We start from the raw sequence: 26752 nt of genomic DNA on the forward strand, positions 1-26752 counted from the left end.
TTAGTATGTCTGAATAAGACAAATATGTCTGAATAAGACAAACTTCAGGGTGTCTGAAAAGACTGTTAAAATTAATATGTCTGAATAAGACAAATCTGAAACACTCAATTGTTCAGAATGAATGAAAATTAGTATGTCTGCATAAGAAAAATATGTCTGAATAAGACAAATTTCAAGTTGTCTGAAACGACTCAGTTAAAAATTAATATGTCTGAATGAGACAAATCTCAAGTTGTCTGAAAAGACTCTCAGGTAAAATTGATATGTCTGAATAGGCTTAGTGGTTCTTAATGAACGAAAATTTAGCCCAAGCTAACGTAAGCCTTTATGCATATTTTATGTTGCGGAGAGACGCTGCAGAACTAATTAACAAAAAAAGGCTTACATGGTTATACACTTATGGTGAGTAAAGGAAATTTTCCTTGCTCTTAAATAATTTTAAATGTGGTGTAATGAAAACAGTACATTGATCCTATCGAATATTAAAATCTCCAACGCACGAGGGTAAGACAAAAATGCTTAACCTTATAACATGCACAGAGACAGTCCAGACGACCAAGGTCATGCGTGGGGAGTGGAAAGAAATTGTTATTCTCCATTATCAAAATGAACCTTAGCTCGCACATGACTAATAGTACTCCAACGTTTACTTCTGGTCTCGTGACATCTGCTGTCAATGGGTGAGTCAGGTGGGTGGTGGGTGGGGTTGTCTCTTGACCGCATTTCTAGCTTTTTTTTTACCTGGGCCTACCCTTTTTCCCACGCTCGGTCCTCCCACAGTAATGAATGAACAAGGAAATTCTCGCTGATATATTCGTCAGTAAATAAATTTACAGGAATACTATGGCTCCCTGAGGGATATCCTACTCAGTTAAAGAATTAAAGGTTTATTACTTTCAAAAATGCGGCGAGGTGCACAGACGTATGGATAAAAATTTAGCGAGTGAAAGAAAGGGATTTATATATGCTGTATGTGCGGTTTTTATAACAATGGAATTTCTAATGGAACTCACAAATCAAAGATGGTGGATGGTTAGGGATGGGCCCATGTGCCCTGAAATTGAAGATTCCATGTCGGAATTACTATTCTCTCGTCTTGAGAGCAGAAATTTAGATTCCTAAATACTTCCTAGCTTTTCATAACGATCATGCGAGAGAGAGAGAGAGAGAGAGAGAGAGAGAGAGAGAGAGAGAGAGAGAGAGAGAGAGAGAGATAAATCCAGCTCTGCGAAAATACCTGGAGTCAAAGCCTTGGTGGTCACCTACAGTGTGGCCATCTGGGAATACGGGACTTTCAAATTGTCCTTATCATGTGGACGAAGGAATAGGGGCTCCATTCCTTTTATTTAACTCTGACTGAGTTGCTCCCTAGGTTCCTATCCTTAAAACATGCAGCTAACATGCAACAGCACAAAAATCTTGTGGAATTGTTAATATGCTCTCTCTTCTCATGAACTAATTTGGCGTGCACGTGGTCTATCAATTACCTAACACTGATTGCAGTCACTTTTCGCACCTAGCATAAACCTAAACAAAATATTTCGACACATACTTACGCTGTGGAACTGGCTCTTCTCATGTGCTTATAATGGGGGGTTATGATATCAGAGTCATCTCTAAAATTATGCAGACCAGCTAGCAGTTGCTATTTTGCTGATAATTGCAAAGCAATTGCATACTCAGCAAGGTACGCCAGTTACTACGAATGTCCGAGGGATACTTACTTGATTGTGGGTAGCATCGGATGACCACGGGAGTTCCTTTTATTTATTACACATCTGACTCAATATTAGGATAATTCATAGACAAGCAAAGGAAATCTATGGCTTAGGGCCTTCTTCATGTGAGGGGACAATTACGTAAACTCAGGGGTTCTCTTAACTAATTGTATTTACATAACAAACACAGATCAGAAGAATGACGAATTACTGGGCAGGTAATGATAACGGCCTGCTAAAATAATGAATCCTACACAGAATAAATATTCTACTCCGACGATGTCTTCATAACAGGAAACATCGCAGTCGGGGGTAGAAGGGGGACTGCACATGGATATAGCCAAGAGATTCCACAGTCGAGGCCTATCTGCAAAATATGCAAGACGGTTACTTGCAATAATAATAAGACGCTCAAAGGGAAACTGAGGAATGCACAAATGGTGCCAAATAACTCAGTCCAACAATAATGCATAATTATGTTAACACAATGCTCCAATGCAAATTATTGAAGGTAATCGCACAATGGAAAATAGATGAAATATTAGACAGAGAAATAACAGGAATCGTGACTAAGAAACCTTATTCCGGCACATTACCTTCGTCAAGATGACAGTGTCCTTGTTCGATAGGGCGCTGGCCACTACAAAGTATACTGGTTCGAGCCACGGGGCCTAACATGTGGAAGGTTCAAAGGGACAGGCAAGGTAAGGACATCTGTCATCTATGGCATTCGGAATGATTCTCTCTCTCGATTTCTGTTGCATCATCTATAAATAACCTTCAGGGATAACGCGTCGCGTCTCTTGTAGATGGCACAAAGGTCAATCTTCATCACGTTTTCTATAATGACCACATGGCATCAGTTAACCCTTGTGGAGGAGTTCAGGATAGGGCGGGGCGCCAACTTTCTCATTTTTATTTGGCCCCTCCCTTGCCCGTTGTCTGTCGCCGCCAAGGAAGGCATCTGGAACAAGGCCTCAAGGCAGTCACTTTGAACAGAGAGAGGGTTTAGGCTTAACCATTTTGGGGAATGAAGGAGAAAGTTTATGAAGGGGCAAGTGGAAACCTACAGTTCTAGTAATTAATAATTGAAATTAATTTTTATTTTTTTCTCAATTATGTTACAGATGTAAAAACAGGTGAGGTTGCTTGGAAAAGAAGCAGTTAAGTATACCTTAGTTTTACCAGACCACTGAGCTGATTAACAGCTCTCCTAGGGCTGGCCTGAAGGATTAGACTTATTTTACGTGGCTAAGAACCAATTGGTTACTTAGCAACTGGACCTACAGCTTATTGTGGAATCCGAACCACATTATAGAGAGAAATGAATTTCTATCACCAGAAATAAATTCCTCTAACTCTTCATCAGCCGACAGTGGGAATTGAACTCCGGTCCATCGAGTGACAGTCTGAAGCTCAACCGGCTCGGCCAACAAAGGGCTTTGGAAAAGAGGAACCATCCATTGCAATATATATACAGTATATAATCTATATATATATATATATATATATATATATATATATATATATATATATATATATATATATATATATATATATATATATATATATATATATATATATATATATATATATATATATATATATATATATATAATTTTTGAGTTAGCTATAACATATTTTCTTTCTGGGAGCACTGCAGGATAAAAACAAAATAGTACTATTTGTAGGAACTACCTTTAAGGCAAAGATCTACAACATACATTAGACAATGACAGTTATTTATAACCAAAATGGGATCAACTCATACGGCACAAGATCTTCAGTCTTATTGAAAACCTTTTGCATGAATTATAACCCTTGTGAGAACCCCTGTGATGCAGGAAGCGGGAACCCTCGTACAAACGCATCGGACAAGTTTTCATTCCTTAAGTGGCTTCTTCCATCATATTCTTAGGGTAAGACGAATGTAAAAGAAAATGGGAAAGGTATTTAGATTTCTTACGCCATAAATTGCAGTAAAACCCCTGTGTTTTGATGCACTGTACATTACAATGAAGTGTAACGTGCGTAAACTCAGGTTAGTGTCATTATAATATCGTATTTACGTATGTTATAATTAAGATATACAATTATTATGTATGATGAATTTTACAGATAGCTATGTAAGTGTGAATTAAATGTTTCTCGTGAGTGCTGGTGTATCTTAAATCATCCTTGTAGCTAAAACTCTCGTGAGGACACCAGCTCTGTTGGATGTGACGATTGACAACATTTCAGGAACACGACTGGCCCACGTTACATGCCCATGGAAGTATCCATTCGTCCTGTCATAACTGTCATTGCTGTCATAACTTCACACACATTACGATGCTATAATCGCGCATATCATAAATTTTCTTATTCTTATCGGGACTTTGACCATTCATAATTTCGATCATTTTGAAGGCCAGCTTTCGTAATCGGCCACACCTACTGTAGGCCTAAAGCATCATGCGGCTATGATAGTGGAACGAAGGTTCAAAGCCTCACCTGTCACTGCAGTGCCGCCGATTCACGCAAGACTAAATTAAAAAGAAGGCTTCGGTGTCACCAACAATCTCTGAACGGATTGCTTTGAAGAATGTTGTTTTTAGTATAAATATCTAGCTGAGTACGGATGTACAAGTAACAAGTTATAAAGCGATTAATGTCAGTGTAACGGTTTGAGTGATACGAGTATTTTAATTTTAGAAAGATCTGAATAAAGCAAGCCGGATTTTTTGGTTTTTATTGAAACTGAATATCCGAAAAACAAGAGTATGGAATTATCGGCATCGCTTCAGCAATATAAAATATCTAATTGTTGCTTGATGAAGCATGTGGTTCACAAAGGATGAGAAAACTGACAATAATAAGGACGCTATCTAGACTTCCTGTAACTTTGAACTGAAATTAATTTTGTCCTTCATCTCGAGTTGCACGATGTGAGAAACAGCGCGGAATCTTTTGTGGCGCAATCTGTCGACAACCTCAGGAAATCCGCACATGACCATCGACTTCTGTCCTTTCCTCCTAACCGAGACAGGATTTAGAACATACTGTTTCAGTGAGAGTTCCTTCTGAGGTTGGATATTTTTTAATTATGTAAACTGGCGTCGAACAGTTTGTCATCAGTGGCAGACGTGTGTGTGTGTGTGTGTGTGTGTGTGTGTGTGTGACTGTGTCATCCTATTTTTACATCAGCAGGAAATCAACAACCAAATGAAAAATGCTGTGTAAAAACTTGGGTAAAGAATTCGGATGTTATGACACTGTGCTGTTTTGTACCACAATTGTAATTTATGATAGTTTTATCACAAACTCGTACGTAGCTGATCTATTAAGCCACAAATACCCTGAACGCCGAATTCACATTACGTTCGAAGGAACTTACGCCCAAATGGAATCATTAGGCCCGGTCAGGATTCAAAACCATACCTATTGCGTGTGACATTAATGTAGACAGTCAACTATCCACTAAGCAATCGACAGATATAATTATAAATTGTTTTGACTCCGTCAAATTTTGGCTCCTCACCTAATTGAGATCGAGATAAACTCATTTTCACCATGAAAGCGAAGCGCTCAGTTATAACACACGGAAAAACATTTCTTTTCGAGTAGATTTAATATGAGCTTTATGGAAGTAGCTTCTATGCAAAAGGACTGTGGCCTTTATAGGAACTATGAAACAATGCGGACTTTAAGTTTATTTTTAATTATCACTAAAAAAAAGGAATTTGACTCTCTTTGGGAACTAGCTCTTGGTGAAGAGGTCTGTAATGTTTGTAAGAATAGGTGAAAAGAACTCTTATTTCTCTATTTAAACTAGTATAAGTGAAAAGAACTGTAATCCCTGTGGGTTGATCCTAGTGGAAAGAAATGTAATCAGTATGGAAACTAAGGTTCCCTCGAGTTTGAGCCAATATGTTATTTAGATCCAAATCTTTGGGTATGATGGCTGAAATATCATCAATATAACAGTACCATGTTACAGGCATTCGAAAAATTACGTATATAAATTTGAAAGAACAGGCGAAAGTGGGTTTCCCATTGCTATACCAAAGGTTTGTTTAAAATATTCCTCACTGAAAATAAAGTTTATGTAATTCATCTTTAAGGTATTCCAATACCGAGTCAATGGGGAGTTTCATGTGCGTATATATATATATATATATATATATATATATATATATATATATACACACACACACACACACACACACACACACACACACACACACATATATATATATATATATATATATATATATATATATATATATATATATATATATATATATATATTATAGTTCCAGGTGACAAGAACTGTAATCCCTGCTAGAACTAGACCGAAGTGAAAAGAACCGCAGAGTCTGTGGGAACTAGCTAATGAAGAGAACTACAATCCAAGTGTAGAGGATTGAAATCCTCGCTGGAACTAGCTGTAAGTGAAAACTTGATTCTTGCTGGAATGATTAGATCACTGTTGTTTGATTTTTTATTTGCATAGTTCTGCTTTACCTGTTTTCCATATTTTGCTACTGTATTATCTTTTCTCCTCAAATGTTTTATGTATATTAATAATTACTGTAGCAAAACTTTCTTGTGAGGGCAATGGCAAAGCCAAGTATTTTATGTTCATTTTTATAAACTTTATTTAGAACTTCTTCTAAAAAGACAAGCATATAATACGTTATAAACAAAACCAAATTAGTTTATGATGAATTAATACATGATAAAATTATTCTTATGAGATGCATCAGTTCATCACAATTCAACATCCCGTACGATTTTCGTAATAAAGACATGATTTCTCATTCCTTTAATATTCAAACCGTTTCTTTTTATTAAGCGATGTTCGAATAAGCATAATCGCAAAAGTTAATCCTATAATTGTCAAGGTGCGGTGGAACTCATTTACGAATATTGAGATTACTTGTGTCCGATGATCCGATGAAGTTACAAACGCCCGGCTCACTCCATGATTTAGTATTGTTTTGTTTTGAAGACTTTCAGATGCTTGACGGCGATTGGGCACACTGGAAAGCTGAAGGCTTGTTACCTATAATAGTCACGAGTTACTGAAAAACATCTGTTGTATCACATTCAGTATTATCATTTTCACTTTATCATTAGAAATACTAATATCTGCCGATTCTCTCAAACGACGCGAATTGAAACCGTTGTCTGCTTACGCCAATCAGAAACCTTTTATTTTACAAGATATATTTTAATTGGGAAAAGCCTCACGCCACCGTTGCTGAGCCTCCCTATTGGTTAGCCAACTGGTCAGATGTCTGTGAGGCGGGGCGTTCCCCGACCGAGGGTATAAATTGAGTCGAGACGCTGCAAACCGCTTTTGTTCACTTGGGAGTTTGTATGTATGAATGTGTGATAATAACCACTTGGATTATATCACGGATGATGGATATATACTAAAATTTACTAAATATAAAGTAGGTAAGTGCTCATGAGCAGTGATTTTGTTATAATAAACATATTAGGTAAGCTGGAACTCAGTTTTTTTTAAGAAAGTTTCAGAAGTCTGAGAGGCACCTAGAACGAATATTACGACATTTTTCTTTCGTTTTTATTTCAAATGTGGATAATTCAAGAGAGGAAGCAGAGTGGATCAAAGCCAGCAAGGTGTGAAGGACGTCTGTAGAAGAGGCGTCTTTACAGAGGGGCTCGAAATGCGCATGCGCAGCTCTACGCCAGTGGATCCGTGATTAGTTGGCAACGGTGTTTTTATTTTACAATTTTTCATACATAAGTCAGTTTACTTCGAGTGGAACTTCGGAAATTGAATCTGTTATCTAGAAATCTGTGTATGGTCAATTTGTATGTCAGCATGAAATCTATGAGGTACAGGTACCAAATTTCTACATATACGCGCGCCCGTGGGCACACACACACACACACACACACACACACACACACACACACACACACACACACACACATATATATATATATATATATATATATATATATATCATATATATATCATATATATATATATATATATATATATATATATATATATATATATATATATATATACTGTGTATACTGTATACTATATACAGTATATATATACTGTATATAGTATATGTATATATATATATATATATATATATATATATACTATACTGTGTATACTGTATACTATATACTGTATATAGTATATGTATATATATATATATATATATATATATATATATATATATATATATATATATATATATATATATATATATAATTATAACAGGATGGGTGCAGAGGATTTGGACATTGGATTACCCTTGAAGTAACAATGAAACCCGAGGTTGGAATGTATGAAGGGATTACTGAACCAATTCTCCTTAATGGAAGTTAAATGTGTATATGAATGCTAATGAAAGAAAGGTGGAAGCTGTAGCCTACAGATGAATTGTTTAAACAGAATATGTGGGATAAGGAAAAGCCGAAAGGATGAGAAATACGGAGATCCGGAGAATCCGTTTTGAGGTGGTTTGGTCATAAAGAAAGGATGGAGTATAACACAGTAGGTGTAAAGAATGTAGGCTACATCTCGGAAATACGAAGAAAATGACAACGTGGAAGACCTGGTAAGGGCTGGATAACTGGACTGAAAAAGTATTGGAAAGGCGGGGCTCCACATCCATGAACCGAGTGAATGTGTGTCAGATATAGGTGAATAATGCAGTGTGTGCAGGAGGTTCGACAGGCTGCTGATGATCCTATATATTAAGTGTATGATGCAGACAAGGAAATGGAAATTTTCTTCACAGGGCTTACATTCAAGATTAAGCTGTTTGTGTATGACTGAGCTGGAGGTCATTGTCTTTTCTGTCCTCGGGAGCCAGCCCTTCGTAGGGAAAGTGGCTGAATATTGAAAAATATATATCTATGTATTTGTGCTTATACTTTTTTACTTATAAGATGACATTGTTACCATTAAGGCAAAAGAAGAATTCCTAGCATATTCTTGCCAATTTTAGCGTAGGTGACATAAAACTCGTTAAAAATATAAGAATAACGTTGTGTGTTCTTTTTTTGAAGTCGAGAGATGCAAACGTGAGCCGAAAGCGGCAGAGGGCGCGGGCCGGCCAACGTGAAACAGCGAGCGAGTCAGTTCAATGTCTCCTGCTACTTCCCTCCTTCGTCTCCCCCTCGAAATCCTACGAGCCTGGTCTCCCTTCTCCCTTCCCTCAGCATCTCTCCGTTCCCCGTGGCGACTGGTTCTCTTCGGTCTCAGTTCGTTGGTTGTATTTTAGTCAAAATGAAACAAGTATTATTATGATTATTGTTAAAATGTCAGCAGTAAATATTTCCTCTAAGCAGGATTTAGACTCAGGAAAACTGGAATGGAGTTACTGTCTTATTTAATATTCAGCTGCTAAGATAAGGGCGAGTCTATTAACTCTTGATCAGTGTGTGGCCCAAACTCTTTCAGTTCTGAAAATTTATGGCCTTTCATTTCAAAACTTCTGCAGATCACATTCTTATTCTGGATCTCCCTCTTCTTTCTCTAATTGTTTGCAAATTTAGCATCCTTTTCACATTCTCTGTCTGTACTTTTCACTCGCGCTGACCTTTTTACGTCACCATGCCAGCACTCCAAGTATACCACACAGGGAAATTCTGTAGATATTTGATTTCTTATTTTAGTTTTCTCCCTTTGTGTGGTCAGTAGTGCTCTGTGCGTCTAGCTCCAAGCATCTTGAATGCAAGTCCAAACCACTTGAGAGATGAAGGTTATTCTCTCAACTAATTACCAGCGACAGTTACACACACACACACACACACACACACACACACACACACACACACACACACATATATATATATATATATATATATATATATATATATATATATATGTGTGTGTGTGTGTGTGTGTGTACTGTATGTATGCATTACGTACACTAAGAGAGTACAACATTATAAAACATTGAACTGACTTGACATACTGGCATCCCCAGTATACATCAGAAACACTTCATTTCATCTCTTTTACATTATCTTCTTTAGGTGCTCCTGCGCAATACAAAGGAGTTTCTGTTTACGCTAAAGTACTTAATTCAGTTAGTTTATAAATAAATCTACATTTACTGGTTCTCTCCGTTGCAGAAACCAAAGCTGCTCTTCTCCTATCAGTCCTTCAGTCACATTGCCTCTATTTCTCAATCAATTTCCTATCGTCAACATGTTCAGGATTTCCATACCAATCAGTCATTTTCGCCTCCATCCATCCTGTGGAAATCTCTCAGGCACACACAGCTTTTCAATTCGACTTTACCATTATTGTTAATATTTCAGCAAAATACTATTTTCTCCAAGGGTCTCTGGCCCTGATGAAATAGGGCAGGGTTTCGTAACTGTTGAATCAAGAACCAACGTCGTGTGCGCGAAGTTCCTTCAACAGAAGCCTCGTGAGCACCACGTTTTTCCTCATTACATACACTGCACCATGCCACTGTTTTACACGAACTTCTCCGCCAACGAAAGTTTGAAGGTTTTTATTCTAACACTTCCGCCACCCGTTAGCCTCGCCCATTCTTGGTCTTCTTTCCTTTCAGTGTTTGAAGATGATAAACCCTTCTCACCTTTCCTCTCAAAAGATAATGATTATCATTATTAATGTACTGTGTCTCTTCTTTCATGAAAATTCAGTACAATTCCATGCACATATAAATGGTGCATGCATGTGCTTATTTACGTGTACCTGCGTGTGTGCAGCAGCAGTCATTTCTGATACACACTCGGAGACGGAGGGAAACATTCGGTATGGCTGAAAAGTCCAATTATGATACTTTTGTTCACTAACTGGTATGGAATCCTCATTTTTCTCTTTTTTTTCACTGAGCTCGACCAATGGGTGTTTGGTTTCCCATCCTTACGGACTCCAAAGGAAAAATGTTGAATGAGGCGAAATATGACCTCTCTCAGCTTTCCATTAGCCTGATTCACTGTCTGCTTTTTCTAATAACCTCATCATTTTTTTCTTACACTCGTATTCTCCTTGCTTTTCAGGCCTGCGTTGGTTGCCTGTTCGTTAGGCCTCGGCATAAAAACATCCGACCACTAAACTGAGTCATCAGTCAATGTTGTCATGTCTGCAGCAAATCATGAAACCAAAGTAAATATGAATTTTTGAGCGTGACAAACGAATGAGCGGAATGGCTCAAGTTTATACAAATAATAATCGCGTTAATATCAAGCACGTACATTTGTTTGTCACTCATTTAAACCGTCGATACAGACTACAATAAAATATATATATATATATATATATATATATATATATATATATATATATATATATATATATATATATATATATATATATACAGTATATTGAGACGTTTCCCTAACAGAGAATAACTCCAGAGAGAAAAAAAATACTTCTACAGCATTAGCCGCTTCACACATGCAGCCAATGCACGGGAAAAGGTGCGTATGGTAACAGGAAGATGATAAAAAGTTGCGGAACTTATTACAGTTATGATAACGGATATCTCATATTTTAGCGAATATTTACCCTGAGAATAATTTAATCCTTGTTTTTAAGAAGCAATTTGTTATCAATAAAGGAAAGAAGTTAATTTATACACTGGAATCGAGCTACTATAGTAGCCACTGTCATTAGGAGTAATAATATATATATATATATATATATATATATATATATATATATATATATATATATATATATATATATATATATATATACATATATATATGTATACACACACACATATATATATATTTATATATATATATATATATATTTATATATATATATATATATATATATATATATATATATATATATATATATATATATATATATATATATATATATATACACCGTTTATAGAGACAGACAGACAGACAGAGATTAATCACATCCTTTTCAACGGGACGTTTATTACAGTCTTCTCTGTATACTTATTTATAGATTTTTTTTTCATGACCAGCAGATTGAGACCGGCAATGGTGTCAAAATCAAACTGGGCCAATGGAAGAAGGGTGTGTGAATACAGTAACAGACTTCTGTTCTTAAACGATAATGAATTTTTCTTTTAATAAAGAGACAGATCAAACGGCTCAGGGTATAACTTAGTAAGGAGTGGATGGAGAATTTCATGATTTAACGAATCAAAAACCTTCATTCTCTTGTTCCACCGATAGACCTTTAAAGGCTCTCCCTATGCAATTTTCGTTATCAACCGAAGAGCGGGACTGAATGCAATGGTTCATGTTAATCACCACAAACAATCACTTGAAGATGGAATGATCCATGTTCTGATAATGGTGGACTACCAGAAATGTTATGGGTTTTCCAATCTCAGACGAGACTAGAAAGGATGGAAATGGCCACCCAACTAGATTACTGAACGAGAATACGAAAGCTCCCAATGAATCTACAAGGACCATGCTCTTTCTCCAAGCAGTTATTTGGACAGAAATCCGGTCGGACCAAATTAGCAAGAAATTTAACAACAGGAAAACACTGAAGAGAACTCATACGAATACAGCTAGAATCGTGCATTTGAGAAGTACCAATAGAAGACCGTGTCTAAATGAGGAATAATTATCGAAGGTATATTCATTAAAAAATACCAATTTGCATCTTTAAATCAGATATAGTAACTGAAGAGCATGTAAAATTCATAGAGCTGATAGAAGGATTTGTTTGATTAGCAAATACTAATAGAAGACTTACGTTAAGGAAGAGAAAGTAGCAAAAGAGCATAATCACTGAGGTATAGTTGCGATGGAGAGCCTATAGTATCAGAAAGTCAAATTGTACGAAGACCAAAAAAGAAACTTGACAAAGGAGGAGCGGAATGAAATCAGGCCGAATCGCCCTGTCTTTCACAACAGCCTTTTCCCTCCTCTTTAGGAAAGCAGAGGCAAGTGAAGGATCAAGTTTTAACAGTCTGAAGAAGGTGACATGTGAATAAGTATGAATTACAGAACAATAATCTACATCGTACCATTAGCGAGGTGTTTAGGCCTCATTCGCCTCCGTTATCAATGCCGTACAAAGAAAGATACGCTGGTTATATGAAATGCTGTGACACACCAGAGGGAATCGCTCATGGATGTAATATAGAAAATCAGACAAAACGGATCGACTCTATTATTCGCGTTATTGCCTACATTATGCACTCATTCTTGTTGAGAGAGATATTGCCATCTGCTCGACTAGCAAGCTTCAGCAAAACGAATGTGAAGAAGACTAGAAATACAGAGAGGTGAAGCTAATACAGAGAGGTGAAGCTAGGGCTTATGAAATGTATAAAATTGATAAATCAACAAAGCCCATCTTAATGCTCAAAGAAATGACTACACAATTTAATGTTCACCTGTGCGTTAAACTTCCGGATCTCGGGAAGTCTTTTGATATCAAGTTTCTAGCACTAAGCTTTTCTCTTCCCTCGCTGCAACGCACAGCTGACTAACTGCCAGGTATGTAATTAATTACATAAGTCAAAAGGGGCACAATGCATTTTTTTCCCTCAGGAGATGGACCTAAGTCGTTTCCCTCCCGCCCACTGCTCTCCGATCGAGTTCAGCCCTCCCGCTGGTAAGGTGGGGTTAGTAACCTCTGGACCACGAAAATTGTCTATCCAGAGCGATTTACTTCTCAAGTTTTACGTAGAAATACCGTAGAGTTTTACAGCCTTGTTCACAGTCTGCGACTGTAATCTTTCTCATACTAATCTGTGATGATAATTACAATCTATAATTGTATTTTATTATTATTATTATTATTATTATTATTATTATTATTATTATTATTATTATTATTATCAAAATCATCCATCAATGTTGCAAATATAATGATTATTATTTTTTGTTGAAAATAATGGCAGTTTTCAACGCATTAATCTTACACAGGTTTTATCAGTTCTCCTGACAATTCGTTTTTCTGGCTCAGCCAGGTTGTTGAGTAGAATTCCAATATTCATATCTGTCGAAATTGGGATATTTGTCGAAGATAGTTTTATGAAAATGTTATATTTTGCTTATGTCTTGTACATTGTGTAGTCTACATGTTTCAACCATCTCCGTGGTCGTCGTCAGGACGTTGGTGAAGACGAGTTAAATGAATAACGGGTTAGATCGACATGTAGACTACACAATGTACAAGATATAAGCAAAATATAGTATTTTCATAAAACAATCTTCGACAAATATCCCAATTTAGACAAATATGAATATTGGAATTCCACTCAACAACCTAGCTGAGCCAGAAAAGCGAATTGTCAGGAGAATTGAAAAAACCCTTTATAAGATTAATTCGTTGAAAGCTGCCATTATTTTCAACAAAACATGCATCAAAGATCTACCCCTTGCATATTATTATTATTATTATTATTATTATTATTATTATTATTATTATTATTATTATTATTATTATTATTATAACTGTATTAACTACATATCACGTAATTATTCCATAACCCTACGTATTTTATATGCGAAATTTAGTTTTCTTTGAAAGTAAAACAACGCCGCATTTCACTATTATTCCATCATCCGTTTTCATTTAATTGTACGGTCTTTATGAAAAACCGTGCTCATGTAACTTTTTTCCACTTACGATATGAAATTCTAGAAGAGGAAGCGACAAGACGCCTCCTTCAGCATCTTACCGCCATGTTTTGCACGAAGTAGCCAATTTTGGCGAGAAATTCAAGTATCGTGCTGTCACGCAAGGAAAAACAGACGCCACTTGAATTTTCCTACCAGCAATGGCTACTCGGTGAAAAAATCACCAGCGAGGTGCTGGATTATGCCAATAAATGCGCTGGTTTTGCACCGCCCGTGTCCGCCTCGTGGACTTTCTCCCTGACGAAGTTCGGTCTTTTGCGCTCGATCTGATTTCTTCTTCCCTCCACCTGACGAATGCGCATACAATACTCCGGTGCCGTTGACCTCAGGTACGCTCAGGAGGCTGATGCCAGTTCGCGGTTTTACGTAAATCAACAAAGTGTAATCCTGTGAGTGACACATTCGTGATAAAGACGTAGGTTACAGAGAAAATAAAACTGAAAAAATTAACATGCGGCAGTCAGGACTGTTAAGAAATTTATCTTCTGCAATATACAAAACCGGTTTCACATATCGTGCGAGATGGAATAAGTCTCAAGAATGCCCACGTCAGTTTGGAAAGGTCACTTCGTCCCTTAAGAAATCTTACTTGAAGCGGTTGTCCTTTAGCATGAAGTTAATATAAAAATGGAAACGAACAAAAAAAAAAAGAGAAGCCGGGAATCTGTAGGAAAATGATAATGCTCACTGAAATTCGTAGTAAATACAGCTATCTCATGATCAAATGTTGTCATCTCTCCCGTGGTAGGGTGGTTAGCGTAGCGATCTTTGGAACGAGGGTTCGAGGCCCAAAGCTGGCTCAGCATTGGGCATTGTGTACTTATAGCCGACGATTTACGTTACGCTGTAAAGAATTTTCCAACTTGCTATTAAACGATAACTGGCGCAAAAAATCTTGTATTTACTTACCATCTTCCACCGGCTTCGAAGTCTCTTCATTACCACAAGGATCGCAAAAATCCAAAGAATACAACATTATTCATATTTTACTTACCTGGATCCAATTCTACATCATGGGCGTCTGGAAGTTCCATCCCGCCACTCTTGTGTCATTGTTTTCTGGAAAGAAAGTCCCCATTTACTCACATACTAAGACCTCTTAATTTTCGAACAATATACAACATATGGTGCAGGTACTTATCACTAAATGAAAGAGAGATAACAGCTATGATTGGTTGTAAGGATAACAGTGTCCTTCCAGACCTTTTGTACACTAGTAGATCTTCCCAGTTCTTATAATTACAAGCATTTGCTTTCCATTTCCTCACTAGCATTGGACAGTGAATCTTACTCAGTCTAGAACTTCCTCTCCGTGTCATATGTTTCTGAAGCTCTACAGTCATTCCGTTCTCCTCTCTGAGGAAAACATCGCAGCTGAAATATCGATCAACGTAAACGGTAACAAAAGAAAAAGCGAAAAGACCCCAAAAGCCAGGCGGATAATCACTAACAGCACAAATCTATTCTGCATGACAATATCTAGTAATAACTAGTTTAGAAACATCTCTAACTTTTTGGGGTTCTTGTTTTAGAAAAGGGTAATGGTCAAGGGTTTAATTAAAGAGTCTGATGTACTATTAAATACAGTTGAGCTAAAGACATTTATAATTGTAAAAAAAAAAGGGGGGGGCGAATTCAGTACCGGTGTAAATAATGTAATAAACAGTTTGAAAGAGAAAGGGTATAAAGTAAAACTGTATCAAGTTAAAAAAAAAATTATGTACTGTACAGTACCTCACGCGTTTGCAGAGTGAGTGCTTAGGAACCAGGAACCACAGTCACTTCTTTAGTCAGCCACGGGCACTGGATAATTCTCTGATTCTCAGAACTCACGTTCAGTAATTTCCTGTCAGTTGAAGATGGTCTGAATATAATAAAAGTAACGATAGATGAAAATAACATTCTTTCAGCAGAGTGATGATAGAGATCGATAATTCCATGACCAAAAGAACAGCGCCATGTCCGGTGAAGTGCTGACAGCGCCCCAAGTTTTCGATTGAAATGCATCAAGTAAAAACAAAACATCACTATTAGAGCGAATTTGTGAACTGACTCACGTCTAAATCTGCAGGACAAGATTACTACTACTTTGCTTTTCATTTACTTCTGACGTTGTTCAGTGCCCATGAAGTTTTGATTTTTAAAGTAACAAATGACTCAGTTATTTGATCACTGACGACTTAGTGGTGTACATATGTCAACCTCCACAACATTTTTTGTAAAAGAATGCCAAGGAGCTAAGTCTTTACCCCAGCAAAAAAAAAAAAAAAAAAAAACCAGGAGAAGGCTGCGTATTTTCAGGGGTATTCCCCGGCACCTGTATTTTGAAGGTCATAACGTGCCCTCTAAGAATTGACGAAGAAACCTTCCTATATTCACTATAATAATAGAAGGACATACCATACGTGCGTACGTACACACACACCGTGGCTACCTATTATAGCACCTCCATTGAACTGACGAAGGTCACCCTCCACCCCCGTGCTCCCTCGCAGCCAGCGCACACATGCACCGTCTACAAGGCCTATTTATGTTTCGTCTTTCCTCTAACAAGTCTCTAAGGCTTTGACTGTCCTTGCATACTTGCTCACTGTTTCTTTTTTGTAAGTCTGTCGTCTATTTATGTACGTTGAAATGTGTTTATTTTCTCGGCATGATTTACACTACTTATTGTTCATTATTTGATGCTCGTCTGTCACTTTAAAGATTAAAAAAAAGTTAATCAGCTTCCATTAACGATAAAGTTTCACGCGCTAAGATGATTGTGTGTAAAATGGCTATGTATCATTTCATCCCCTCACGGGATCGATTTCCTTAAAAGTTCATCGTGCCCCTGTTAACCTAAGGGATGAATTATATACTTGGTAATGAGTCTACTTTGGTGGGTTTCAGCAGGGTAAAGAGGGCCAACCAGCAACCCCATCCCGAAAAGATTTGATAAGAACCGGAATGTTAACACCTTCAGGAACCACATGAGGAAAAGCCATATGATATATATGTGTATATATATAATATATAATTACATATATATATATATATATATATATATATATATATATATATATATATATATATATATATATATATATATATATATATATATATTATTTGGCCATGGGAAGTGTGAACACATCCAGGAAACGGCAGTGTAATGTTGATACCCTTCCCAGCCGTCCCTGAAAGCAATTTTCAAGCGCTAGTGCAAACTCTTCTAAATCGGCCCGGCCTCCTTGCATGAGATTTATTGCTCTGCTTCGCTGTATGTTGACGCTCGTACGTGCCTTAAGTCAGGATGGTGGTGTCACACATCCTGGTTTCCAAAATACGTAATTTACGAGAGAGCTTCAGTGATGGCCATTGTTAAGAATAGTCATGGTACATGTAGGCCTAAATCCAAAGATATTATTCAAAATTAGGACTTTCATGTCGAAAAACACTAAAAAATCAAAGGAATTAACTTGTGAAGTGAACTCCCAGAGAACAGAATTCATATATGTGAAAAGGCTGAACAGCGAGCATAGTGAAGTGGAATGACATATTCATGATTTTTTTAAGAAAGAGAGAGAAACAGTTCGGGGAAAAATGGATAAGAAAAGTACGAGATAAAGTAGAAGCAACCAAATAATACAGTATAAGAATGTGAGAGAAGTGACAAGCCAGAGAAAATGTGTAGAACGAAGTGAATTCAGTAAAGCAATAAGAGCAGAATATAGACGCAAATAAGCGGATGAAGAAAAAAAGAGAAAAATAAGTGAAGGAATACCACGTACAGCTAGAACAGATGATGTGATTGCCCTTAACTTAAATCTGTTAACCTCCTCCACAACCCTCCAAACAAATCTTACTTTTAACCTTGCAGTTTATGTTGGAGATAATTCAAGGAAATCATGAAACATAAGGGCATTGCCACACGTACATTCTTGGCAACGTCTGCGTCTCGGAAAGGCATTTTTAAGTCGCCCCGGAGCCATTCAGTTTCACCTATATAGTCGCCTTTACATTCTTCGGAGGTACACGATTTCACGATTCCGAGCCTCGGCGGTGATTAAATTTGGCGGGAAAAGTTTTATTTTGTGAGGATTGCAGAAATTTCCTCTCATATATATATATATATATATATATATATATATATATATATATATATATATATATATATATATATATATATATATATATATATATTTAGGTTAGTTTAGACAAAGGAGCTATTATGCGAGCACAGGTGTTTAAAGGATTACTAATATACCTCACAAATAAATTTAATTATAAGGAAATGCCTTGTTTTGAAGAATAACACATCTTGAATTATCAGTGAAGTCTGTATCTCGCGTTAGAAAGTCATATGATATTAGTGTAACTTTTTTTTTTTTTTTTTTTTTTTTTTTGTAAATTGTGTGAATTCCCTTGCACGTGAGCGGTGGAATTATGTAGGAAATGTATGGATCTCGAATACTCAGTGTACCATAAAATGCCAATTTTTTTAATATTCAGAAAATCATAAGCCACCTTTCTCATAATGGAGTTGAATCTCAACGATCTCCGTATTACACAAAAATGTTTGCCCAATGGTAATACTGCTGCTGCTACTGAAAATAGTAATGTTATTATTACTGCTATAGGCAGTTCCATTCATAGATGAGAGAACGGAGGGGATTCCTATGTTTGTTCAGATTAAGTTTACAAATTAATGATGTTTATGCGGTCTTATGAGAGAGAGAGAGAGAGAGAGAGAGAGAGAGAGAGAGAGAGAGAGAGAACTTACACAAAACAAAAATTTCCAATTCCATTTTTTTTTACAGAAATCTTCTCTATCTTGTCAATAAGTCTGTACCATTTTGAAGGATTCTTGAATTTACAAACTGATTCATCGGAGGACCAAAGTAGCGTGGCAACATGAAAGGTCAATTCGTAGCCGGTATCTCCGAGCACCACAACTGGCAATATTCAGCTTTCCATCCATTTTAAGATGAATCAAGATGAAAAATATTTGCCCATGTCCCAGATGAGCTTGGTGTCCCTGGATGATGTAGACCAGGGCCCTGAAAAGTCACAAAGGTAAATGAAGGTAAGGTTGTTAGTATCTGTGCTTGAGCGTGATAGTTTGCGTGCATGGATGGGCATCATTATGGCGTCTCTAGGTTAAGTCATTTTTTACCTGTATATACCTAGTTTTCTTCACCTTCTACAAATCCCGGAACTGCCTTCATCACTGCCAACATACAATTTTCTCTTTAAGGAAAAATTGTGTCTTCTGTCTCTCCTGCACACATGCACAATACTCATAACTCACAACTGTCACACCTGACTCAAGCTCTCATTCGTTTAGTGTCAGTTTTGCAAGGAAACAGTGATTAATCTTTACGGTAATTTGCTTAATTGCAAGAGAAGGAAGAGGATTTACTGTCAGAGAAATATAACCTCAAGAATGGCTCACGATCATTGTCGTAAAAATAAGCCGAAGTCAAGCATACAGAATGTTGGCAGCGCCAAGTGGGTCTAATATTCAGTCCTGTGATGTTACTTGCTTTGGTTCAGTTGCTGGGTGCCTCACAGTCTGAGAGAACCGTAACACCGCTCTTGCTGCTTTTGTTAGGAACAGGACCCACCTGGTTAGTTAGAAATGGCTCGCAGTCCACATTATTCTTACTCAGAGAGAGAGAGAGAGAGAAACGCGGCTCAAAAGCAGTTCCTCGGGAGTTGATACATAATTTCTCTTGAATACGACATCGACAGGAAGGTTTTCATTATGTCTATTACTGTTCTAAAGTGCGTACATGTATTTTAATTATATCTAACCTCACCCCCCAAAACCCCCTTCCTATGGTATACTCATCATTCCTCCATCCTTATGTATTTATTTCTGCTACTGCACTTCTGCCAAAAATGTTTGGACGAGGTCCTTGATTTCATGCATACAGAGAGTGAATGAACGGCTCCATCAAGTAATACTGCTAACGGTGTGTACGCCTCCTCCTATTGAAAGAAGAGATGACCAAGATTCATGTCGTACATTTTGTTTTTACATCCTATCTGAGATTAACTTAGATATACGATCTTCTGAAGAGGTGGGTGCTTAATATATGAGGAGATGAATCCTCAGTATAAATCTTGATCAATCTTCAGAATATCTAAGGTAGACGGCACAAAAATTGATTCTATGCATGTCTAGTATTTACGAGCAGCTTGAAGCTCACTCTAAAGAAGTGGCCATTGTTACGACAGCCGTAACATTATCAGAATGCTAGCTAATTTAAGCTAACATAACTAGCTTAACCTTCGCTGAAGCGTCCTGCTTGGCCTCGGCGTCATTGACCTATAGTCGATGCTTAGCCAGTTTACGTCAGTCAGTTCTTGTGGAAAATAGCCAATTGAGGTACCGTTACGAATGACGAAGAAAGAACAGCTTCCTCTCTTATTGTTTACAACTTGTTAGAAAGCTAAATCTTCAATCTCGTTGTAAGACTCGCCCTGCCTGAAGGCAAAGTCATTAGTGGCCTCTTCCAAATGCTTCTCTGCTTTCGCAGAGTCCTGTTGCATAACGCTTCGGAAAACACCGCCAGATGGCTCTCGCTCAAGATTTCAAGACTCGCAGAGGGACTGCTTTTATAATAGCTTCTTTTTTTTCTATTTGCACACATTTAAAAATTACGTTTGCATAATTGTCCAGTACGTTTTATAAAATTAAAACTGCAGAATCTATAAAGTGCTGATGGGCTTACCCCTCCTTTTTCTTCTGACTCTGGCGCAACATTTTCTTCCCTTTCAAAAAATATTAGGCCTCTTTCCAGAGCATTGACTCTGTCTGTGGACTATATTTGTAGCGTTGTATCGGATAGAAGATGGCACCAAGGCTGTAACTTACGGCTTTAGCCGTGGTGGGAGCGTGTGAAGGCATCCATCAACTCCCTCGGTTACTTTGCATGCGTTCGGAAGCAGGCGGGAAGTCGAGCGTCCAAAATGGGCTCAGGTTCGTTATGTTCTTATAGGGTGTATTACCCTAACACGTATACCACTTATAATTATCGCGAAGAAAATATCACGAAATGCAACCGTATAACAGTAGGCTAATAACGGGTGGAAGTTGACCTATATTCGTCTCATAACAGAGGTTATAAATTGAGTCTGGTATTTTGCTCTCGTAACCTTGCTTTTCTAGGGACAGTACAAGGAAACAAAAAAAAAAAAAAATACGGGAGTCGCTGCCATAGATAACATGCCGGTGGCCATAGGGCTTGTATTATTATTATTATTATTATTATTATTATTATTATTATTATTATTATTATTATTATTATTGTCAAACAAAAATGTGCACACATTCATAAGAACAAGACAACGCACGAATTAAAAGTGCATAGGTCGACACCAGACTTTTTATCCACTTTATCGCCTGGCAATAATTATGGCCCTCCTTCAGGCAAGGAAAGGTGCTGACATAGGCCGGCTTAATCGACACCAGCCTGCAAACATCATTAACTGAAAACTACAATCTGATTTGGCGCGTTCCGGATGTGTTCTTGAACACAAAAACTCAAACAGAAAAATTCGGGAGTAAACGGAAAGCTGCTAAGACAAAATCGTGAGAGCGGAACATTGGGTACAAATAACGAAGTGCAGGAAAGACATGATTCAGATTCCTCCTGACCGTTGCTATGAGCTCGAAATTTGGCGGGAAACCAGAGATTGAAATCCCAGGACTGTGGGATGGGAGATAGGGAGGAAACTACTCCTCTTACCCAGGGAGAGGGAATTAATGGAACTGCAAGGCGGTAATGCAGCAGACGTCGAACGTCTTTGCAAAATATCCATTCTTCCAGCTCGGAAAAACTTTTAAATTGTTTGGTACGAATTTCCGAACTCCCGCCTTTTTTTTTTTTCTTAGTTATCTTGAATAACTGGCTTTTCATTAGTTAAAGTCTCTCTCTCTCTCTCTCTCTCTCTCTCTCTCTATATATATATATATATATATATATATATACAGTATATATACATGTATGTATGTATTTTTGTTTTTCCAGCTGTTTCTATAACGATAATATTTTTCATTTTTCCTTCCTCGCCAAAACTCGCTAATATCACTCATTCTCTTCTACTGACGAGGTCTGAGGGTTTAAAGTCGTTTGTAATCCCACATGACCAACTTTTCATTTCATGACCACATCTTCCATTGCACTCCACTAATTTTGCTAGTTTTGCTCATAATCACTGTTTCACTTCAGATCACCGAATACCACATACGGACTGCTCTATGAGCAAGAGCTCGTGCCGGCGTAACGACAGCTTAACCATAAACAACAACAACTTACTGTTATTACAGCCTAACGCAAACTAATTTTGTAGAGAGAGAGAGAGAGAGAAACTATAATTTATGTAAAAACCAGTTATTCAAGACCATCGAGGGATAAAAAAAAAAGGGTCTGGGGTTCGGGTATTCGTACCAAACTATTTTAAAGTTTTTCAGAGCGGCCAGATTGCAAATACGTACGATGTCTTTTGCATTGCTCCTGGGCAATTCCAACAATTCCTTCTCTCTGGGTGAGGGAAGTATCTCCCTCCCTTGATTTTATATTGATAAAGCACACGACCGTCAATTTTTAAGTCTTCCATGTGTTTTAAAAAAGTTATGAAGAAGGATAAGGTGAACGAATCGGTTTATTTCCTTACTATTTCAAGGAAGAACGTCAACCAGACTTATCTTCACAAAAAGAAAAAAAAAACAGAAGAAATGAATGATTGGGGATTCTGATCAAGGACCTTTATGTGCTCACTCGCCCATAAAGGGAGGGGTCTTAATTCAACAAGGACGCAACTTAGGGTAAGGTGTATTATTAATGGCTGGCCGCTTAAGGCGACCCTGGATGATCACCGTTATTTGCAAACCAGTGCAGCTTCGGCTGAGTTTGTCATTCAAATAATAAGAATAAAGAAACAAAAGCAAAAAGCTAAATATAACTAATAAAGGAAAAAAAAATCATCGACTACCCTGAAACCCCTTCCCTTCCTACTTATGATTCAATTTTCTTGTTTTGAAAAAAAAGCGAAAAAATGAAAAATGGAAAAACACGTTCACTACATAGTTTTTCCTATTCGGCGTTTGTTTTGTTGAGCCAAAAAAACATCAAAACAGAAAACGCACAAAAACTTAACTGACAAGCTGTCATTATTCATGGTTCATTTTTGTTTATCAACAAAAATTAACACAAAAAGAGTAAACACACTTCCTTAATCTTCTTTTTTATGAAAGATATTTTCTTATGAAAGTGATCGTTTCAAGAATATTTTTCATATAGTCTAATGTTATTTCTTTGATATAAAGCGGGCCTTATGCCAGCACTGACTCACGCAATTGTGCAGTTCATAGTCCCTTGCAATCTGAAAAGATATGAAACTGAATAAATTTAGTCGGATTCAAAGAAAAATGTCATTCGCTTCGCTTGACTCTGTAGCAGAAGAGAATTTTTTTCTGTTACTTTTAGTGAATGATTGATTCACTGATTTATACCTGCGTCGAAATTGCTTCACGAAGAACTTAAATATCTAGAAGATAAAAAATAAATACAGCCAAACTAACATTCAATATGAAGCCAGTTCAATGCCCTTATATAGCCCAGGCCAGAAGAAATGTCAAAAAAGGAAGTGAGTAAAAAGACCAGGGATGATTACCCAGAGAAAGAATAGATAATGCATAGCAAAAACAGGAGAAAAATGACGAAAGGAGACATTTATTGAACGGGTTTTGGACAATTCAGAAACAAAAGAGAAAAAATCAATAGTACCTTTGCAGGCACATGCACATATTTGAAGGAGATATCATTATTACTATCATATTCATCTATCATTCACATAAAAAATGACAGCAATATTCCAGCACGATGCAATTGCAACGTGTTTACGATATATCGAGTACCGTAGACTCTGTGGAAACGCAGTTCGTTTTCGGTAATTAGATTAACATTAATATTAAAACAGAACAAGCGTAAAAGCTATTCGCAATCTTCAAACAAGCTCCCCCAGAAGCAAATGTTGCGTAATGATAAAGGAAAAACCGCAGGCTGTCCCCGAAGCCCTTACCCCCTTGGAAGGTTAAATCCATAGGTTGAGGGCAGACACCGGGAATCCCGCTTGGGCCACCAGGGTTGCCAGAGATTCAAATAGATTTAGGGAAATTTTTTGTCTCGAACCGAGGCGGCTTATGCCTTCTTTTCTTCTCAGATTAGGCTGAGAGGGGAAAACCATGAAGGCCTTATACACTCTTTCGCTCTCTCTATGTATGTATGTATATATATATATATATATATATATATATATATATATATATATATATATATATATATATATATATATATATATATATATATATATATATATATATATATATATATATATATATATATATATATATATATATATATATATATATAAAATATACAGTACATACAAACTCGCATTATACAAACACACACACATATATGTATACATATATGTGTGTGTGCGTGTATAACTGAATCACGAAAATATGGAACGTGATGAATATCTAAATAAAGACAAAATTCACGAAGGAAAGGGAAACAAATGGAGTACTGCAAGGCCTTTCGACTTCTTGTCCTTTACTTAGCAGACTTAAGAAATATAAGAATAAGTTTACAAAGAAAGCTCATATAAATGACAGATGGGGATTGCAAAAGAAAAATATGTACCTGGAATCCAACAGACCTGAAGAATTAGTAGACATACCAAAACGGTTAAATATTTAAGAGGTCTTACAAAGGATTGGGCTCAACAGTTCAGAAGCAGGGACAGGACAATTGGAAAATTATACAAGGATGGTGACTGACCACCAAAAAATGTTGTAAAATTATGACTCACTAATTCTCCTTTTGGTAAACAATAAAAATTTTTGCAAGGTGAACATTTAAAAAAAAAATTAAACATACGAATATATAGAAAATATATACAAGGTAACTAATTTGTAAGTAAGTCAGTGATTTTATCTTTTAGGTCGTTCTTGAACACTTTACTAACACAGGGGTCCAAATAATACATGCCGGGGCTAAGGTTAAAATTACAACTGGAAGTAAGATGTATAATAGCGGATTCTAAAAGATTTTGTGAAGAGAATTCTTTCAATCTGGCAATCACTGAACTTTCAGTCCAATTTATCCTGTGAGAGTTTTCACTTAAATGAATGAATATTGCATTGGATGTTTGCCCAGTTTTCACAGAATACTTATACTGTTTAATCCATATCTCTAAATCCTTGCTAGATTGGCTGATATAAAAAGAGGGACGGTCCAAGCATGTAATTTTATATATTATGTTTTTTTAGGGCTATCTTTTATTAACATTCCTTTTAGTGTGTTATTATGATAAAGCCCACAAAAATTTTTTAGTGAAAGTAACTTGGAGAAAGAAATCCCTAAGAACGTTCTTAGCCTGCCTTATTTTAGTGGTTTTGAAAACATAAAATCGCTGTTAATATCTTTTAATGCCAACATCATTTTTTCCTATAATAACACACTAAAAGGAATGTTAATAAAAATAGCCCTAAAGAAAACAACAACACAATATTAAAATTCCATGCTTGGACTGCCTCTCTTTCAATATCGGCCAATCTAGCAAGGATTTAGAAGTACGGATTAAACGGTATAAGTATTCTGTCAAAACTGGGCAAACATCCAATGCTATATTCATTCATTAAAGTGAAAAGTCTCACAGGATAAATTGGACTGAAAGCTCAGTGATTGCCAGATCGAAGATTTCTCTTCATGATATCTTTTAGAATCTGCTCTTAGACAGCTTACTCCTAGTTGTAATTTTAACCTTAGCCCTGGCATGTATTATTTGGACCCCTGTATTAGTAAAATGATCAAGAATGACTTAAAAGATAAAATCACTGGCTTAATTACAAATTAGTTGCCTTGTATATATTTTTTATGTATTCGTATGCTTGATATTTTTTTTTTTTTGTAAAAATGTTCACCTTGCGAAAATTGTTATTGTTACCAAAATGAGAATTAGTGAGTTGTACTTTTATAAAATTTTTCGGTGGTCAGTCACCATCCTTGTGTAATCTTTTAATTGTCCTGTCCCTGCTTCTGAGCAATTGAGCCTAATCGTTTGTAAGACCTCTTAAAATATTTAACCCTGTTTTGGTAAGTCTACTAATTCTTCAATTGTGTTGGATTCCAGGTACGTATTTTCCTTTGTAATCCCCATCTGTCATTATACAAGCTTTTTTTGTAAACTTATTTTTATACTCCTTCAGTCTGGTAAGTAAAGGACAAGAAGGCGATAGACCTTGCAGTACTCCATCGTTTCTCTTTCCTTCGTGTTTTGTCATATATTTTGTCATATATATATATATATATATATATATATATATATATATATATATATATATATATATGTAGAATCTA

General features: G+C 36.6%; 1 long non-coding RNA gene across 1 annotated transcript in view; it reads left to right on the forward strand.

Annotated features, from left to right (window-relative positions):
* The first annotated feature begins 7058 nt into the window (after window positions 1-7058).
* LOC136840277 (uncharacterized) overlaps window positions 7059-26752 on the forward strand; it is a 28660-nt gene continuing 8966 nt past the window's right edge. The window contains exons 1-2 of the long non-coding RNA XR_010853570.1: window positions 7059-7163; window positions 19136-19401. This is a non-coding gene — a long non-coding RNA (uncharacterized lncRNA). The remainder of the gene's footprint in view (window positions 7164-19135; window positions 19402-26752) is intronic.

Source organism: Macrobrachium rosenbergii, chromosome 7, assembly GCF_040412425.1.
Source record: "Macrobrachium rosenbergii isolate ZJJX-2024 chromosome 7, ASM4041242v1, whole genome shotgun sequence".
NCBI classification, from domain to species: Eukaryota; Metazoa; Arthropoda; class Malacostraca; order Decapoda; family Palaemonidae; genus Macrobrachium; species Macrobrachium rosenbergii.